The 21,474-nt window shown below is 34.8% G+C and overlaps 1 protein-coding gene across 1 annotated transcript in view; it reads left to right on the top strand.

Annotated features, from left to right (window-relative positions):
- Window positions 1–471: 471 nt before the first annotated feature.
- LOC150095193 (xaa-Pro aminopeptidase 1-like) overlaps window positions 472–21,474 on the top strand; it is a 606,338-nt gene continuing 585,335 nt past the window's right edge. The window contains exon 1 of the mRNA XM_090410814.1: window positions 472–658. The gene's annotated coding sequence lies outside the window, so the exon portion shown is untranslated. The remainder of the gene's footprint in view (window positions 659–21,474) is intronic.

Here is a 21,474-nt window from a genome sequence, read left to right as displayed (position 1 = left end):
CAGCAGTAGTCGTAACGTTTTTGTATAATCTAAATCTTTTACAATTTAAAAAAGGAGCTCATAATCCATAAAGATATCATGTTTAATTTTCCATTTCTTATCATCAAACCAAACACTTAGCTGGCTTTGTTTTGATTCTATGATATACCACAGTTTCTGTGGTCACATGATTATTAGTCAATCAAACAACTGGGGCCAATGATGATATAGCTTTCGTAGGAGGCACCGCCTTTGCAGTTCCTAGTGCACAAAGAATTGCGTAATACAAGCACAATAAAAAACTTTTTCCTCACTAGTTAAACATGCCTAATTTGTTTCTCCTGAGCGCATATATATGTATAATATATACATTTTTAACAAGTGCACTACTAAACTTTTATATTTGAGCAAAAGGTTGTACATGAAGGTTATTTTTGTCCATTTAACAATACGTCATCAAAGGTTTCGTCATATGTTTTGGTGCAAAGTATGCACGTGAGGTCACCTTCACAAAATGAGTGCCATCTAGTGGATAATTTTCGACTTGCTTTTGTAATGACATCTAGTGTTAGAAACCTGAAGTATTGTAACAAAAGAATGGGTTGTTCTTGAGTTACGCTTTATCGTAAGAACGCGTACAGCAATATTCACCTTATTCATCTTATTTGCATAATCGAAGGTGTGTAAAATTAATGCACTTCATAGCTTGCGGTATTCTTGTTAAAATTTTTATACCTTTCTCATGGAATGTTTGTAAGTAGTCTAAAGGTACCGGCAAGTGAACATATGATCATTTGAAGTTACTGTAAATTCTTCAAAAATTTACGATTTTGACATGTCTGCTGACGTCAGGCCTAAAAGCAACCATAGGAAAAGCATCGGTTTAGTACTCTGGATTAGGCATTTAGGCCTAACTCTTAATATATATTTATATTACTTTATTATCACACTGTAGGTAAAGTTAGGATGATCACAGCAAAACAAAGTAACTGTCTTACGTTTTTCATTTATTGTTTATAGATGAACGTAACAGTTGTATTATTTCATCTTTGTGTTTATGCTGAAAAAAAAGAAGTAGGCTTAACAATCGGTCATTAATTCAGTCAATATATTTCACTTTAGTTATTGTATTTGTGAACTAATATTTCCTGGGAACGGCATGATTTCCTATAGAGAGCAATGTTTGGTTTCCTCTTCGAGTATCGTGTACACACGCATACAACACGTGGGAATGCACGTGTACTTTGACAGCGAGAAAGCCTATGGGGACTATGATATTCTTGGTGTTTATTACATACACTATTTATGAACCAACCGTTAATGAATATTTGTTTAATTTTATAAATTAAAGTAAATTATATATAATGTGGATGATTAAAGTGTCCCAATATTTCATTATTATGACATAATATGAATAGATACCACGAAGCCAACCGCTCTGGAAGTATGCATTGGAAGGGTGGTTACGTGATTTTTTGTTAAGCTCTCTTGTTTTTGTATTATACTGAAACATAAATAGTTCTGTACTGCATTTTTGTTTGCCCCCGATCAACTTTAAGTGTGTACATTAACTTATTACATCGAAAAAGATTTGTCTTTTTTTGACGAAAAATAAAAATTGAGCAATATTATAGATAATTATAAAAATACAGAATAATTCGAATTCAAAATAAAATTTAAAATGCTACTTTACTGTTTATTCTATAAATAATAATACATGATTTAAGCATTCTGCAGTAATATACAAGCACAGTCAATTACTGTTGAGCTATATATATATATTTCCTCCACTTATATGGTTAGCAAAGCATTTATGGTTACTTATTTTTTCAGCTGCTAATCTTTTACAATCAAACACTGTATTGCCATTACCTTAAAAAAAATTTACTTATTTCCTTTTACATACTATATTATTCAGAAGAAAATAAAAGTAACAAAGTTAGTCAGTTTAAGAAGAGAATATTAACACAGTATTTTCCTTTTGCTAAAACAAATACTTTTTTTTCTCTCTCTTAACTCTTATTTATTTGGATGGAAAAACAAGGATATAATTAGTTGTAAAATATGTACCCACTCCAGAGTTTTTTTGTTTTTTTTCCAGTTTTGATAGTAGTTACTATGTTTTTGAGAAATTTGGGGTATAAAAATGAGAAGTAATGCAGTAAGATGTTCTTTTTGAGCTAAATAGCTTTTAGGATACAAAGTGTATTCATTATATAAATCATAGGCATTTATGCTCGTATAAACCATATGAAATCAACTTCCAGGTGTCATTTCTTATTTTCCCTCCTTTCATATATTGAAAATTTTTTTCTGCATCTACTCTGTAAAAACCCTGTAGTAATTTTTATATTTGTGTTATTTCCTCCGTTCTGCCTATCATCCAATTTTTATTAATACACAAATCTTTAACCTCACCTCATTAGAAGAAGGAGCATTCCACAAAACTATTATTGTCTTGGTCACTTGCCTCTGAACCTACTTATTACTTAATTTCAAAGAAATGCAGCTGATCAGATCTTAGCATAGTGGTCCAGACATAGTCCTATTAAAGTCTTTTAAAAAAGGGATAATAATTTATTTATCCATACATGTTAATGTGTGTGTATTTCAACATTGCTGTAGATGATTCACAATTTGTAATCTTTAAAATACTGTTGAACTTGCAATTCTAAGTTTTTTCTTGGCTTCAGAACATTGTTCTACCTTCATGATATTTATATTCTACATGTATATTCTTCATATGATTTTAATTTTCCAAATTATTTAGCTTTTCTACACTTTCTGTATATTTTCTAAGGCTGCCTACTGATTTGTAGCCAGGAACTTTTTATATTCTTTCTTATTTTCATGGATTCCATCTTTAACTTCCCAGTAAAACAAACATCCAATCATGTGCCCATGATTATATTTTTATGCTTTTTTTAAATATTTTATGGTATATGCTTCCATGATCTGTAACAGATTCCAACAAAAGGAGTGTAGAAAATGGATGTGGCGATCAAATGATGGGAAAACCAAAAACATGATTGATATGATTAAAAGAAGATGGATAACATCAGTACAGCAATGTCGAACTTTTCAAGGAGCAGATATAGACTCGGACCATAGTTTAGTGATTGCAAACATCAAGTTGAAATTAAAAAAGAAATATAAACCCCAACATCAGAATAGAAGAGATACAGCATGAATAAGTGAAGCAGAAATAGGAAGAAGGTACAGAACAGTGTTAGAAGAGAAACTTAAAAGTGTGGAGAAAGAAAAAAACTCGAATTTAAGAGTGAAAAGAGTAATGAAGGCGATAGAAGATGCAGTTGAAGAAACAGTACCAGAAGAAGAGAAGATCAAGAAGAAATGGATTACACAAGAAACACTGAAGTTAGTACAGTAGAAAAGAATGTTGAAGATAAGAAGGGATACATCAGAACAAATAGAAGAGCAATCTAGAAGAAAGTGTAATGAGGTGAAAAAAGCAGTCAGAATGGATAAGATGAAATGGTTAGAAGCCCAATGCAACAATATAGAACAGTACTATGGAGAGCATAAGACAAGGGAGGTATACAAAATGATCAGAACCATTAATAGAAAGTGACAACCAAAACAGATCACAATTAAAGATGGAAAAGGCAAAGTATTGATGAATAAAGAAAAAATTGTACAGCGGTGGACAAGATCCTGTAGTGAGTTATATGAAGAAAAACTAGATTCAGATAGTGTTGGGAAACTGACTGAAGAATTGAAGCAGATATCACCACCAGGTAATGAGCATGATATGGACATTTTAAGAGGAGAGGTAGAAAAAGCAATAGCACGGCTAAAACACAACAAGAGTCCTGGTAACGATAACATTACTGGAGAAATGATTAAACATGGTGGTGAAAGTGGTTACAGAAATGCACCAACTATGTAATATGGTACGGAAAGAAGGGAAAATGCCAGAGGAGTGGGTGAAATCAATATTAGTAACATTATACAAGAAAGGAAATAAGCTAGAATGTAAAAATTATAGAACAATTGCCTTGATAAGTCACCTTGGTAAAGTGATGATGATGATCATATTGACAGAAAGATTGAGAACACAATTGGAAGCATACCTTGCAGACGAGCAAGCAGGATTTAGGAAGGATAGAACTACAATTCAACAGATTTTGACAATGAGATTAATAGCAGAGAAAGCTAGGAGAAAAAACAAAAACATATATACTTGCTTTGTTGATTTTCAGAAAGCATTTGACAGTATTAACCTGAAAGTGACATTAGCAGTTCTGGAATCCTATGGAATTGATAAAAAAACTAATAGCTATATTAAAAGATGTTTATCAGAATGCAATTGCAACAGTTAGAATAGTTGATGATTTGGGGAAATGGTTTAAAACAAGCAGAGGTACTCGACAGGGAGACCCAATATCACCAAGCATTTTCATCACACATTTAGAAAGAGCAATGGACAAATTGAAGGAAGATTCCAAAGGAATATCTGTACACAGAATGAGAATTAACAATCTGAGATTTGCAGATGACATCGTTATTATTGAAGAAGACGAAAGAGAACTACAAAAAAAAAAAGCACTGAAACTGTTAAATGAGGAAGGGAAGAGATTTGGACTTGTTATGAACTTGGAAAAAACAAAGACAATAGTATTTGGTGAGAAGAACATGAAAGAAAAGATACAAGTGGATTTAACTGATATAGAAAATGTAGAACAATTCACATATTTGGGAAGTTAACTGACATATGACTTGGACTGTAAAAAGAAATAAAGATCAGGATTGCAAAGGAAAGAACCAATCTGAAGGCCATGGATAACATCTGGAAAAGTAGTGACCAGTCTGCAAACAAAACTAAGAGTACTGGAAACATGCATTTTCAGCGGTGTACTATACGGATCTGAAATGTGGGTAATAAATAACGAATCAAGAAAGAGAATTTTGGCATTTGAAAGAACTTGTTACAGGAAGATTCTAAGAATAGGATGGGTACAGAAAATCACCAATGAAGAGCTCTATCAGAAGATACAACCAAAACAGAATCTAATGCAGAAGATTATAAAACGGAAGTGCAATTATTTGGACACGTCTGTAGAATGAGTGAGGACTGGAAGATAAAGACATTTATGTTTGGTATTTTGGATGGTTTAAACAGAAGAGGTAGACCATACAGAGAATGGATAGACGATATAAAAGACTGGTGTGGAATGGGTGTACAAAAACTGTGACACTGTGCACTGGACAAAGAAAGGTGGAAGAAGATAGTGAAACCGGCATCAGATATCAACGGGCAGTGAGCCCAGTGTTTGTGATGATGATGATATGCTTCCATAGCCAATTCAATATTCTTAGAACCAATTATTGTTATTAGTATCATCATCATCACCTGACTTCCATGGAGTCAAATGAATCATTTCAGGAAGTCCCACTATGATACACACAGTTCATCATACTGTGCTTTAAATATATTCATCATCTCAGCATTCATAACACTCTCAGGCAATACATTCTAATCACCCACCAATCTCTGTGCAAAAAATCTTCTCCTCACCCCATGCTCCTTGTACAGTTCCCATGAATGATCTCTTGTTTTCCCCATTCTATTTAAAATGTTATCCTCATTAATCTAGTAACAACTTAATATGTCTCAGTCATATCCGTCCTCCTATCCACTAGTTTCTGCAATTTGCATTTCCTCAGTCTGTCTTCATACTCAACATTTCTGAGATTAGAACCCACTTTAGTTGATCGTCTCTGAACCTTTTCTAGTATCTCCTCATCCTTTTGAAAATCTGATGATCAATGTGCACAATAGTCTATGTGGCCTAATCAAAGCCTTATACAGTGTAACCATAACATCCTTACTTCTATATGTCAGTGTCCTCTACATCATTGCCATAATCGAATCCATTCTCTGTTGTCTTCATGATTCTAGTAATGTGTATCCAAAATATCAGGTCCTTATCCACAATCATTTCCAGATACCTCATTTCCACCACTTCCTCCAAGATATATCCACCAACTGTATACTCTGCATCCTATCTTTGCTTCCCAATTTTAAAACTGTACTTTGCAACATTGAACTGGTAACCTCAATCACCTTCCTACTTAGCCAGCAGTTGTTATCATTCTACCATTTTCACCAACTAGTATCATTCTTTCTTCTACTGGCTATGTATATTGAATAAACTCCTTGGGATTCTTTAAGAAGAGGATTATTATATCTTCAGAAGAGGATATAATAACAGGAATAGAAGTCGCTGGTTACTGCATTTTTCGGCAGGATAGGAGGGGAAAGTGTGGTGATGGTGGGGTACTGCTTATGATAAGTGACGACCTATGTCCTCTAAGAGTGGTGGGTTTGGAAGGAAGTGAGACAAATGATTTTGGGAGCATGTGGTGTGATGTAGAGGTAGCCAAGACAGGATATTTAGTGGGGTGTTGCTACAGACCTAGGAGCACAGAGGATGGGGACCAGGAGATGTTTAGACAGCTAAGTTTGGCAAGTGCAAGAAGAATGATTGTTATGGGAGATTTTAACTACAGCAGTATAAATTGGAGAGAGGAAGATGCATGTAGCAATAGGGGAATGGAATTTCTAGAATTCTTGAGGGACAAATCTCTTAGGCAACATGTAACAGAGGTACAGGAGGAGAGTGTGTTTAAGATACTGAGTACTCTGGATGTCAGTAAAGCTTTGGGACTGGATGGTATTTCACCACGAGTTTTGAGAGAATGTGCTAGGGAACTGACAGTGCCTTTGACCTGGTTTTTCAATGAAAGTCTGGCTGCGGGAAAGGTGCCCAGGGAATGGAAGGAAGGTAAGATAGTGCCATTGCATAAGGGTGGTAACAGACTGGAAGTGTCTAATTATAGGCCAGTTTATGTGTCATCAGTAGTTGTTAAGATCTTGGAGAAAGTAGTGAGGGACCGTATACAGTATTGGGCAGATGAGGGTAATGTTATCTGTGAGAGTCGACATGGATTTGTGAAAGGGCGCTCTTGTTTTAGCAATATGCTAGCCTTTTATAATAAAGTTATAAGAACATTAGATGAGGGAAAGGCATATACTGCAATTTTCTTAGACTTAGAGAAGGCATTTGACAGGGTGCCACATGATAAGCTGATATTTAAGTTGCAGCACATGGGTCTGGATGTCAGATTAGTCAACTGGATTCAGGATTGGCTGTCTGATAGGTATCAGAGAGTTGTGTATGGTGGAGCAGTTTCAAGGAAGCAGAGGGTTACAAGTGGAGTCCCATAGGGGTCAGTACTAGGACCTATATTGTTTAACCTTTATATCAATGACATTGCAAGAGGATATTAAGTTCTTTGCAGATGATGTGAAGCTGGGAAGGATTATTAGTAATAGTGCAGATGCGGCAGCCCTGCAAGAAGATTTGAATAAGCTAGATAGATGGGCAAATGAACGGAGGTGTCAGTTTAATGCAGCAGAATGTAAGGTGTTGAGGTTTGGGAAACATCAATTGAATACTGCATACTCTATGGGAGGAGTTATACTGGAGGAAGTAGAGGACACAAGAGATCTGGGGTTGATGATTGATAGAAACCTGAAATTTAGGGAACATATTGCAAAGGTGGTGAAGGTAACACAGAGGATTGCTGCAATTATGAGAAACACACTGACCTGCAGAGATAAAAGGGTTATCATTCCGTTGTATAAGTCTCTGATCAGACCACACTTAGACTATTGTTCTTAGATTTGGTCCCCAGGATTTAAAGGGATAAATTAACTGTGGAAAGGGTACAAAGATGGTTTCAGGACTGTACAATTTTGGTTATGAGGATTGGCTTAGGGAATTTGGACTGCAAAGTTTGGTGGATAGAAGAAGGAGAGGTGATATGATCGAGACTTTCAAACTATTGAGAGGTGGTTACAGGGTTGACACTGGGGAGTTCTTTCGCTTGGTTGAACAGCGGGAAGGAGTGATGACAAGAGGCCATCCCTGGAAGTTACGAAAGGAAACTGTGAGCAAGAGGGTGAGGAGTGGTTTCTTTGCATGGAGGGTGGTTGAACCATGGAATGCATTGCCTGATGGAGTGATGTGAGCGAGAACGGTCAGTAAGTTTAAGAAGTGGTATGATAGACTTTGTGTTTCTTAGGGGGAACCTCCTCTCGATGAGTCTTTTGACTCCATAGAGGCCTGAATAATAATAATTTATATGAAAAACACATGGAATAAGTGATACTATTTATATAGTATTATTATTATTACTATTTATATAATTAGATAGACAACGTTTATGCTATCTGGTCCCATAATGAAGATATATTACCTACTTTTTTTATCTAATATAAACAACTTACATCCAAGAATTAAATTTACTGTGGAAATGGAAAAATATAACAAATTGTCCTTTTTAGATATTCTACTCCTTTGCTCACCATCAGGTGAATTAATTACTTCCATTTATTGAAAGCCTACTTGAAAGGCTGTGGGTTTGAATTCCTGCCATGTATGTTTGATTGTCTTTAGGTGGAAGATGAATTTCATATCCTGGTGTCCCTTCCCACTTATGTATTTCTGGTATCTCAGAACCCATTTCCAGAATTGTTAAGAAATACAGTTTAGTGGCTACTTTTCTTCCTATTATGTTTAGTGAAACCTGTGAAGTATTCACACGTATTCAACTAAAGATTCACATGTATATCACAGTAATTAAATTTTAATAGTTTTACTTTTCTTCTTATCAACAAATTATCAGCATGGTTTCCATCTTCAAAATGGTATCTTCTAGCTTTCTCTGGTGCCTACCAAGTTCCTTGCAACTGTCATCATTCTTGATTTGGATAAACTGGATGCTCTGTAGAAAAGAGAATACAAGAACACCTGTCTTATATTAGCAACAGTCAATCTGAAAAATCTGAGTTGGCACAACATCCTATGGTCTGAAACATGCTTACTTCATCAATATCAGTATAAATTTGAACACTTGTTTAAAAGAAGGCTCTGAGGCCTTACTTCCCTGTCTGAACTTAAATTGGAATGACTGCCTCTCTATATAAGGTATGGGGAAGCCTTATTTTAATCACACATCAATAATTTTTTTTTAAAAAAAGGTAATAATTAATAATGCAATATTTCCTCAGATATACCATTGTGTTGTTTTATGTATAACATCATGCTGCTTTTACTTCTGCAAATCAATTCATTGTTTATATTCTGCTTTGTAATTAACTATTGTTGCCACTGATGATGGCCTGTAGTCTGAAATATATGGCCTTAAAATAGTATTACTTATTCCTTGTGTTTTCATGTTAATTTAAAGAAACCTCTCTTGGTACAAGTATCTCCTTGGGATTCTTTTCAGCCTAGTGAGCTAACTGTCGCTTGCACTGCCCTTTTGCATCCTCACCAAGCGAGTCACTTCTATTGCCTATATTACTGGTTCTAAAGTGAATGAATTATATAGGGTGAATTAATTAATAGTGAACAGAATTTACTTAGATTCCACAGTTGATATCTGAGAGCTATTCAGCTTTTATTATTTTTTTAAATTTTTAATTTTTGCTTGCATCGTTAACAATAAAGTTCTGATTTTTCTATCTCAACTGGCAATGGCCTAGTTGGCTGAGTGGTTAGTGTACCTCCTCTGTAACCAACAGGCTGTGGGTTCAAATCTTATTGTAGGCATGGATATTTGATTGTCTTTATTTGGGAGATGAATTTCATTGCCAGGTGTCTGTGTGACCACCTTCCCACTTATTGCCTGAAGTGGCTTAGAAAAGTTTTTAGAGCAAGGTTTCCAGATTATGTAAAAAAATAAATTAAAAATATAGAAAAATATATATAATTGATCACAAATAGAAAAAAATTCTTACCCCACCCATGGTGCCAAATATACTATAGGTTTGCAAATAACCTTTCATGAGCTGGAGCAATATAAAAGAAAGGAAGAAGGTTCCTTGGTTGATACAGTGTTTTCTTCTGATATTTCTAGAAGGATGTCAGGTTGTTTGTTTTAAAACTCCCTCTTTTCCTGCAATAATATTGGCATAAATGCTTGAGTTCATAGTTCAAATCTCAGAGTGGGTTTGATTCTTTTCAAACTTTAGTATTTTTATCTTTTTATCTTCCTTAGTGCTAAGTGGTGATCACTTATTTCCTGTGAGCTCTTGTATTATAGATGAACCTAAGATATCACTGTCAAGAAAAACAGTAATTTTTATCTTGCTTTGTATTTTCTCTTTGTGTGAATTTACACATTTTTATCTAGAAAGGTGGTGAAAATTGTGATTACTCTTTTGAGCAAAAATGTACTAGGTAATTGTTATTAGTCCTGCTCTTTTCTGTAAATTTTCCAAGACTAGTTCTGTATTTGGATTAATTTCCTACTCTTAGTCTAAGTTCTTTGTTATGTCACCTGGTCTCCTATGACTTCTTTCATTGTAGAATTCTTAATAGGCGCATACACATGATTTCCCAATTTATGACTGTATTTGAAATCAGCTACAGTGCAATTTTTTTTTCTTCTTTAAATGTAGTTGATTTCATATGTTTGTCATTTAGAAGGATCACATCTGTTTGACCTAATTTTGCTAGATGATATTTCTCTAATTCCTGCTAGTTTCAATTCTGTTGAGGGTATAGCAATTGCTGACTTTTCACTATTTGTTCTGGTTCCTTGACAAACTAGAAAATGCCTTTTATAACTGGGCAACACACCTCTTTCAGTATGATATCTAATTGTGTTTTAGGATCATGATTTATATGCAGGTTTAGTTAGTATATAGAATTCAGTTTCTTCTGCTAAATCTCAAATTGTAAGACTGGCCTTGCAATTTGAGATTTAGCCTCAAATTGGCCTCAGATTTAGCCTGAATAAACCTCATAGCAAGTGGATACCTAGTAAGATTATTTATCATTAGGTAAGATGTCCCAGTCATTTCTCTCTTTCCTTATACACTACCTGGAGATCTCATTCCATTTATCTAGCTCAGACTCAGTTATTGTGCTGTGTAATTCAGAAGATAGAATTACAGATAATTTGTGTAGGTGTTGTCCTGTAACTTCTGCACAGATGACCAAGGCAAATCTTCATCTCAGTAGTATACCACATATCTCATGTTGTCTTTTGCCAAAAACATATCAAAAGAATCTTAAATAACCTCAACACCCAAAAGTCTTTTGGTTGTGGTATCTCTTCAGTTGGACTCAAAAATTGTGATCCACTGGTTCAAAAGAGTAGACACCAACTTCTCTCTACACTCTTTTTATACTCAGCAGCCATCTACTATCCCAAACATGTAAACACGCCTGCATTTAGTCCATTCCAAAAAAAAAAAAAAAAAAAAAAAAAAAAAAAGATAAAAGTCTGCTTTCAAACTATCGACTTATTGCCCTCACATTAGTCTTCTCCAAAATAATAGAGAACGTCATCAGTCAACGTGACTATCAGTATGGATTCTATTACTGTAAATCCACAATGTATGTCCTAGGCTATATCCTCTGTCTCTCAGCACATGCCATGGAAAGCTTTGGAGAAACCTGTACTATTGACATTTTCAGAGCATATGATTTGGTCTGGTAACTAGACCTACTAAGGAAATGACCATCTTTTGTTCTATCTTCCACATTCTTTAATTAGGTAACCAGTTTTCTCTGATCATTCACATCACATCACATGACATAGATGGTTCCCTTTCTTTGGACTTTCCCTTCATTCTTCTGACACTCTCTTATACATAAATGACCTTATGACACTGACCAATAATCCTATGTATAGTTTTGCCAGTGACTACTTGCACCCCTTATAGTCATTTAATAAACCTCAGAGAGCTGTCATATCTTAAGTTACAAGATCATCTACAACCAGTTCCTTAAACACAGACCATCATGTATTCTTTGATGGAGAGAGGGTAAATGTATTCACATCCATGGTTTTTCATTTCTCATGCAGAAAAGGATTTCGGATCACCTTTCCTTACTCTGGATAATACATAAATCATCATACAGAATTGGCTCTCTGCTTGAATGACATTACCTCTTATCTTTCTTAGTGTAAACAGATCACGGCAGTACAAAATCACGAGTCCACACAACTTTAGACTACTGTTCATGTGTTTGGAGTGTTGCACTAAAAACTTTCTAAATGTTCTTAACAGGAGGGTGATTCAGCTGCTACAGGATTTCTCTCTTGTTGACTACCTTGCAGGTGGTATATTCTACCTTTATGCTTTTCTAATGAAAGTAGAGCTGTGTCCACACAGCTCTACTTTCCCCTAGACCTATTTTCCAACAATTTGCAAAACCTGTTTCTTCTCTTCCTTTATTCTATTTCTTCTGCTCTTTAGAACAGCCTTTCTTGCAAAGTTCCCAATATCTGCAATCTTCAGCTTTTCAAGAAAAGATTCCTTCTATCTTAACCCTCACCTACATCCTACACATGGTACTGATATGCTATAGGTTCTTATATTACTTATATAATTTTGCATAGCCAAACTGAAGCCTTTTGGCTCTTTATTTTAGTAAATGCTATAGGTTCTACTACTACTTGTGTGAAGTGCACACACACACACACACACACGCATATATATATATATATATATATATATATATATATATATATATATATATATATATATATAAAAATTATTTTAAATGACTGATACTGAGAGATAAAGAGATGACATGGTTTATTTAATTAATTTTATTTTATTTTAAATAAACCATGTCATCTCTTTATCTCTCGGTATCAGTAATTTAAAATAATTTATAATATTTTCTACTGAGTAAAAATGAATGTTCAGAATATATATATATATATATATATATATAAAGAATAAAGTTATCATTGTATCTATCAATAAAAATGGAGAGTGAGAGTTACAGAGAAATTTCTCTATTGGTCTAGGTAAGATTTGGGCAAACAAATTGCGAGGAGGCTGAGAGAATTTATTAATGAGAAACTTGGGGAAAAACATACTAGGATCCAGGCCAAATATTGATTTTAAGGACTAGATTTTTACTTTACTAAAACTAACAAATCTTAACTTAGCATTTCTCAACTAACAAATAATTAAGAAATCATGAAAATAATTAGGTATATTTAAGTTTTGTACATTTCAAAAACATTATTTTTTAAATTTATTATATTATTTTTTTAGAGACCAAACATGGAACATTTTCAAGCTGCTTCATGCCTCCTGAATAAGATGTGACACCTTTATCCAACTCAGTTGTTACTCTGTTATAAAAATTTGTTATAGCATATATATGATTTCTTATAGCAAGTCTTGAATACTTTTATTGGATTTATTTAGTAATATCTGCATAAAGGAAAGAACTGAATTGCATATTTCTGATTTTGATATCATGTTTAGTTCCATTTTCATTCATAATGCAAGCCATGTAGATAATAATAGTGTGTCTTTATCTTATAATTGATTTATATCAAACCATCTTCTTCTACGATGGTGGTCTGAAAAGTTCTCAGCCTAACAATGAAAAAAACCATATGGACCTCCCACGATGAGTCTTTGACTCCATGGAGGTTTTTATAATAATAAAAAAAAATTATAATTTCAAAATTATTTTTACTAATAATATGAAGAGACAAAGGCTTCAATTTGGCAATGTGAACTTATTTAAATTAAGGGATATCACATCCCATATTGTTTCATAGCCGAATTAGTAATTTCTTAGGACACCTTCTTTGCAGTTCTTATAGTAGGGTATGTAAGTTCTTTTCGCTACAAACTTGGTATTATCTAGGTCTACCTACTCACTGATGAGACCTCAATAAAGGTTGAAACCGGTCTGGGTAGTGACCTTCTCTCATAATGTAGAACAGTAATACAGCTCCTAGGAGCTGGGTTTCACATTATGGGTAAATACCAAGAATAGTGATTGGAGCTTGCTCCATCCTTACTATGAGTTGCCTCAGTGTTGCACTATCAAATGGGTTAATGTTGCACTATCTAGGTATTTGCTTACGCTTGGACTCACCAAACTTTATATAGTTTCTATATTCGGCAGGAAACTCTTCGAGTTTCTTATTCGGCTATGAAACAATATGGGATGTAATATCCCTTAACTTAAATAAAATTATTTTTATTTTTCAACATGATCTCCCTTAAGACTAATACATTTATTCCAGCGATGCTCTACCGCCATTAACCCGTCCCTGTAATGGTTCTTAGTAAGATCTACAAGATACCTCTCTACAGCTGCAATCACCTCTTGATTCGAAGAAAAACGCTGACCAGCGAGGAAGAGTTTTAGTTTTGGGAAGAGATAGAAGCCAGAGGGAGCCAAATCTGGGGAATAGGATGGATGTTCCAACAATTCATAGTGCAGATCCCTTAATTTTCCCATTGCCAAAACGTCTTTGTGGGCAGGTGCATTGTCTTGATGAAAGATGATTGTTTTCTTCTGCAAACCGGGTCTTTTCTCACAAATTTTTTCGTCTTCTCTGGTTAAAAGATTGGAATAATATTCCCTGGTTGTACCCTTTTCAAGATAATTAATAAACAAAATGCCTTTAGCATCCCAAAACACTGATGCCATGACCTTTCCTGCTGATTGAACCGACTTTGTCTTCTTTGACACTGAACAACCGATTTCTGTCCACTGTTTTGGATTCTGGTGTGTAATGGTGAATCCAAGTCTCATCCATAGTAATAAATCGATGCAAAAATCAGTTTTATTCTTGTTAAAACGCTCCACTGTTCAGTGATTTTCATCCAAGTGCGTTTTTGATCTGCTCTGAGGAAGCATACACCCATCTTGCACAAAGCTTTTTCATTTGCAATTCTTCATGCAAAATATATCCTACACATTCTTTTGAAATACCTATAGTCTCAGCAATATCACACACTTTGACTCGCTGGTCATCCAATACCATATCGTGCACTTGATCAATAATTTCTGGTGTTGTTACACTTTTGGACATCCTTCACGTGGATCATCTTCAAGGCTGGTACAGCCACGTTTTAAACTTGGCAGCCCATTTTCTAATTGTCGAAAACGAAGGAGAAGAATGCCCATAAACTTTTATGAACTTTGAATGAATTTCTTTTGGTGTTAAACCGTTTTTTATAAAGAATTTTATAACCGCACGATACTCAATTTTATCCATTTCTAGGGATACAAACAACACTTTTGCTTCAGACATCTGTATGAAACAAGCTACTTGATAGAATGACTTGCAATTTCACATAAATGCTTATGACAGATGTATCAACTTAGAAAAAAAAAATCCTTCTGATAGTGTTGCCATCTATGGTTGAGGCCGAGAATGTTTCCGACCACCCTCGTACATCTTTTAGTTATAACTTTACCTTCATATCACTCTGTGTTATGCCCCCTTTTCTGCCTATAATGGTATCATTTTACATGACATAAATGAAGAGTTTGAACATCCTTGCAATTGACAACGATAAGTTGTCAATTGCAAGGATGTCAATTGCAATATCCTTGCAATTGACAACTTATGCCTTATCCACATCTACAAAATTTAAATTCAGATCCTTGTTTATATGTATTCTTGAGCACATTCCTCAGATATTTTCTACTACTTTTTTTTGTCATCACTGCTAGTCTCATTTAACAGTTTTTCAGAGTGATTACTTCAGACCTCCAGAATATCTTTTATCTTCAGTTTTCTATGTCATTTGATTCATTTTACATCTCTTTCCTTCATTTGTAAGCTTTTCTTTCATATAGACTGAAGAACATGTTACCTCCTTCATGATATTTGTGTTCCTAATTATTACCAACATCTTCCTAAGATGTTTGTCTGCTTTTCATGTAGCTTTCTTACATTCATATCTTTATTCTCTCATTGCATAGCTAATTTATTACCATGAATTTTGAAAGTGATTCTTTTCTTTCTTTTTTTTTTTTTTTTCATTATCGCTCCTTTAATATCTTAAGTTCACTGTGATTTTGTTGTTCAATCCTTGCACATATCTTTACCACATGCCTCTCTGACTAAATTAATCAACACTTACCTCATTTTTTGCCATTATGTCTTCAAGGTTTGATTCTGGTTTACAGACTTGCATTCCCTTCCTCATAATGTTTGTATATTTCATTTGCCTGAATGATACTGAATATTAATTGTTTTTAAAATCATCATCATCATTATTATTATTATTAAGAGAAACCTCCAAGGCTGAGGGTCATTATTATTATTATTAAGAGAAACCTCCAAGGCTGAGGGACTCATCGAGGAAGGCCACATACTACCCTCACCAGCTGTCATACTTGTTCTTGAATTCATTCATACTGCTTGCATGCACACACAACATTCAATGGCAATCTATTTCAATCACACACCATACTCTATGAGAGAAAAATATAGATCCCACCTCCTTCTTAGCATCACTCCTTCCCAGCTTCCAAGGATGCCCATTTGTCTTTTCCCTACTTCCATAAAATAAAAAAAATCCATCAACTGAAATCCTGTATGATCCTTTCAGAAGTTTGTAAGTCTACAAATTCTCAATCTGTCTTCATCATCAGTATTCCACAATATCATTTTCATCATCTTCATCATCAGTATCATTTTAACAATCTTCTTTGCACTCTCTCCACTGTATAAGAATCACAATGGAGACCAGACCAGCACACAATAGTCCAAGTGAGGTCTTATCAAGGCCTTATAAAGAGGCAAAATGACATCCTTATCTTTACATGTCAAAGTTCGTTTCAGCGTTGCAATTATCTTATGAGTAGTATTTGCAATCTATTATAATTACGGCTATTTTGCCTGCTTCAGTTTAGGAGTGTCCCTGTTTAAATGTCATTGGCTATTTACTCACAAATTCTTAGGGCATTGTAGATGTAAATTTACCAAAAAGTATATGTAGCATAAGGAAGAGAAATTTACACATACCTTGTTCTGGGTGTTGCGGCTTTTCTTCTTTCTGCGATGTCCCAAAACTACTGAGTGTGTGGAGGGGGGGTAGGCAATTTGGGAGAATTAAAATAGAAAAACCCGGGTTTTTCTCAGTAATATATATATAAACATATATATTATATTATTATGTTATATAGGGTAGGGAAAAGGTGAAAGGGTTGATTTTTCATATAGGGAGGGGGAGGAAGGGGAAATGGGTTGACGGGGTGCGGTCCGTTTCGACTATTTCTGGTCGTCATCTGAACACATTGGGAAAGTGGATGCTATATCAGGTCGGGTAGGTGCTTCTGTTTTTGAAGTGTTTGTGTTATCGCCTATTGGTCGGGGTTGCGACCTCAATTTTATGTTGTGAAGCTTCCAAACCGCGGAGATTATGTAGGGCCTGTGGACGTTGATAGAGTTCGCGTCACATTTTATGGCTATTGTTTCCGATATTCTAAGCATTGTTTCATTGTCTTGTCTGTCTACTATGATGGCCTTGTCGATCTGTGGGGTATGTTTTTGTTCAATGGCGTGAACAGCTATTTCCATTTTTCCTGTGCTTTGTATTCGATTTTTCTTTTTGATGTTACGTTTTTTAGTGTTTAAATGTTCAGGAATAGGGATGTTACAATCACGGAAGTGTTCTTGTAGTCTTGCCCATAAAGACCTGATGGTGGAACCTGTGTAGGTGATATCACAGTCTTTTTGGCAGGGAAATTTATAGACTACATTGTGATGTTCAAATATTTCTTTCTGTGTGTGTGAGGTTTAGTTTAATTTAGGAGATTAGCCAGTTTTTGGTTTGTGGTGAATACCAGTTTGTAGTCAGTATGTTTGAAGATGTATTCATAGGCTTTGTATGTGTTTTGGGTGTATGGTAGTTTGATAATTTTTTGTGTTGGGAAGTTCGTTTTGGTACTTGGGTTGTTTTGGCGGTTTTTTGCCGCCCTGTTTGCGTAGTTAATCAGTCATGTAGGATAGTTGCGATTTATGAAGATCTGTGTTAGTTTTTTTATTTCAGCGTTTAGACTATTCTGATTGGTTGAAAATTTGTAAGCATTTATGAATTGTGATAAGATGACAGATTTTTTAACGGAATATGGATGGTATGAGTGAAAGTGGAGGTAGTTTCCGATATGCGAGGGTTTGTGGTATACTTTCGTGGCTATTTTGTTGTGTGTTCTGGTTAATGTCAAGTTTAAGAAATTGATGGATTTGTTCTGCTCGGTTCTATTCTGTTCTGTTCTACTAACACTCCAAGATTCTAGCCTGATCAGTGTCTTCTAGCATAATTCTACCGATATAATATGACATTGCATATCTAATCATGCTCAAGTGCACTTTATATTTACTGACATTGAATTGATATCCATTTTCCTATGCCCACAATTCTAGCCTATACAAATCATTCTACAAGTACTGCATATCAGCATCATTCTTGATTACCCTACCTATCATTGCATCATCAGCAAATAGTTATATGTCACCTTTCAAATCCTTCCCAATGCATTAATATACAGATTTGAATAACAGTAGACCAAGGACTGATTCTTATGATATACCACTGGTTACCTTAAATCTTGCAGACTTACATTCTGCAGTATACCACTTTTTGATTTTGATCCCTATCTTTAAAAAAAGGTAGTAGAGATGACCCTAAAAATTATAGAGGTGTAAGTATCTAAATTCCTGTTACAAAATATTTAGCAGAATTTTAAATAACAAACTAAAAAAATATTCTGAAAACTTTATTTTTGAAGTACAGAATGGATTTAGAAAAGGATGATCATGTATAGACTTGGTTTTTTGCCTAAAATTAGTAATAGAGAAAAGAAGAGAATACAATTTAGAAACACATATTACATTTATTGACTTTGAAAAAGTTACAAGAAGCATTTTATTTGACATATTAAAAGAAAGACAAATACAAAATAATATTATTCTAAAAGCGCTCATAAGTATATATGAAAATAATCAAATACAAATAAGATTAAATTTTGAACTATCATATACGAGAGAAATAAACCAAGGAGTCCAACAGGAATGTCCCCTTTCAGCAACACTTTTTAATATTTATCTAAATTAAATAATAATAAAATGGAATCAGATTTTCCATCAAGGTATTAAACTTTTTTGTACTGTGAACTTAAACACTCTCCTTTTTGCTGATGACCAAATAATAATTACAAATTATGAAGATAACTTACAAAAAGATATTTTAAATTTAATTGAGATAGCCAAAGATTATGGAATGATAATATCAACAGAAAAATCCAAAAGATGACCTTTAAAGGACAAGATCCAGTGAGGACTAAAATAGTAATAGATAACAAACCAGACTAAAAGTATACAATACGCTAGTTCTACCAGTCCTATTGTATGGAAGTGAAATCTGGACAAAAAGATAAACAAAAATTAATAACAGCTGAAATATAGTTTATGAGAAAAACTGCAAAGTATACTCTATTTGATCACAAAAGAAACAAAGAAATTATGAAAGAATTAAACCAGGAATCAGTAATAGAAAAGAATCAATTCTATCAATGTGTTCCATCCATAAATGGATGGAACACATTGATAGAATGAAATCAGAAAGATTACCAAACCAAGCCTTAAATTACAAACCATTAGGAAAAAGAAAACCAGGACATCCTCTAAAGAGATTCAACGATGACTTCTAAGGCCGGAACAGGCCACTGTAGGCGTAAATCCTTGACAAGCACAATGATGATGATGATGATGATGATGACCACTTTTTAATATCTGTCAGTCAACAATCCTCTTATGCATGCTAATATTTTATAATTACAACTCATATTCTCCAGTTTATGCAAAAGTCTTACGTGCTGTATTCTGTCAAAAGCTTTACCAAAATACAAAAAGCATCATGGTGTGTGATGTATCCATTTCCCTTGTCTAGCTCAATGGTAATATTATTATAGAATGCGAGCAAGTTGCTAAAACCAACCTTCCCTTAGGAAACCCATGGTGTTCATTGCAAAGTAGATTCTCTGTCAACCCATTTCTTAGTTGCTATGGTAGTTGCTTTGCACCACTCTCGTGCAATGCAACTACCATACATTCTTTCCACTCCTGTGAATAATTATCATACATATTTATCATGATTTATTAAAATTATCATATAAATTTTCTTTTTGATATATTTAATTTTATTGTGATGAAACTAAATGGCAATCACATCTTGTTTCAAATCTCCTGTATGCAAAAGCATTCCACCAATAGTTTCACACTAAGTGATGAATTTCATTTCACACATGTCTGTCTGGGATTCATCCTCTGCTGGTTTAGGGCTGCATCAAGACCCAACTTTTCCCTTTTGTTTATGTTAGATACTCTCTAATGATTTGAATAATTCCTGTACCTCTAATCTATTAGAACTTTCTTTGAGATGTTAGGCATAAGTGTCTCATTGTACAATGAGACACTTATCCTCCCTCCCTAAGAAACACAAAGTCTATCGTACCACTCCTTGAACTCATTCACCATTCTTGCTCTCACCACTCCATCAGGCAATGCATTCCATTGTTCAACCACCCTTCATGCAATAAAACCACTCCTCACCCTCTTGCTCACAGTTTCCTTTCGTAACTTCCAGGGATGGCCTCTTGTCATCACTCCTTCCCGCTGTTCAACCAAGCGAAAGAATTCCCCAGCGTCAACCCTGTAACCACCTCTCAACAGTTTAAAAGTCTCAATCATATTACCTCTCCTTCTTCTATCCACCAAACTCTGCAGTCCACATTCCCTCAGTCGATCCTCATAACTATCATTGTACAGTCCTGAAACCATCTTTGTTATCTGCCTTTGTACCCTTTCCATAGTTAATTTATCACCTTCAAATCTCTGAGAACAATAGTCCAAGTGTGGTCTGATCAGGGTCTTATACAACGGAATGATAACTGTTTTATCTCTGCAGGTCAGTGTCCTTCTCATTATTGCAGCAATCCTCTGTGTTACCTTCACCACCTTTGTAATATGTCCCCTAAATTTCAGGTTTCTATCAATCATCAACCCCAGATCTCTTGTGTCCTCTACTTCCTCCAGTATAACTCCTCCCATAGAGTATGCAGTATTCAATCGATGTTTCCCAAACCTCAACACCTTACATTCTGCTGCATTAAACTGACACCTCCGTTCATTTGCCCATCTATCTAGCTTATTCAAATCCTCTTGCAGGGTTGCCGCATCTGCACTATTACTGATAATCCTTCCCAGCTTTGCATCATCTGCAAACAATTGAATATCCCCTTGCAGTCCACTGACAATGTCATTAATATAAAGGTTAAACAATATAGGTCCCAGTACTGAGTCCTGTGGGACCCCACTTGTAACCCTCTGCTTTCTTGAAACTGCCCCACCATACACAACTCTCTGATACCTATCGGACAGCCAATATCGGAATGTTGACAATCTGACATCCAGACCCATGTGCTGCAACTTAAATATCAGCTTATCACGTGGCACCATGTCAAATGCCTTCGCTAAGTCTAAGAAAATGGCAGTATATGCCTTTCCCTCATCTAATGCTCTTGTAACTTTATCATAAAAGGCTAGCATATTGCTAAAACAAGAGTGCCCCTTCACAAATCCATGTTGACTCTCATAGATAACATTACC

Source organism: Typopeltis vanoorti, chromosome 20 (assembly GCF_054136105.1).
Source record: "Typopeltis vanoorti isolate ZY-2024b chromosome 20, IOZ_Tvanoo_1.0, whole genome shotgun sequence".
NCBI lineage: Eukaryota > Metazoa > Arthropoda > Arachnida > Uropygi > Thelyphonidae > Typopeltis > Typopeltis vanoorti.
The sequence above is the reverse complement of the archived record's forward strand: the minus strand, read 5'-3'. Positions and strand labels throughout refer to the sequence as shown.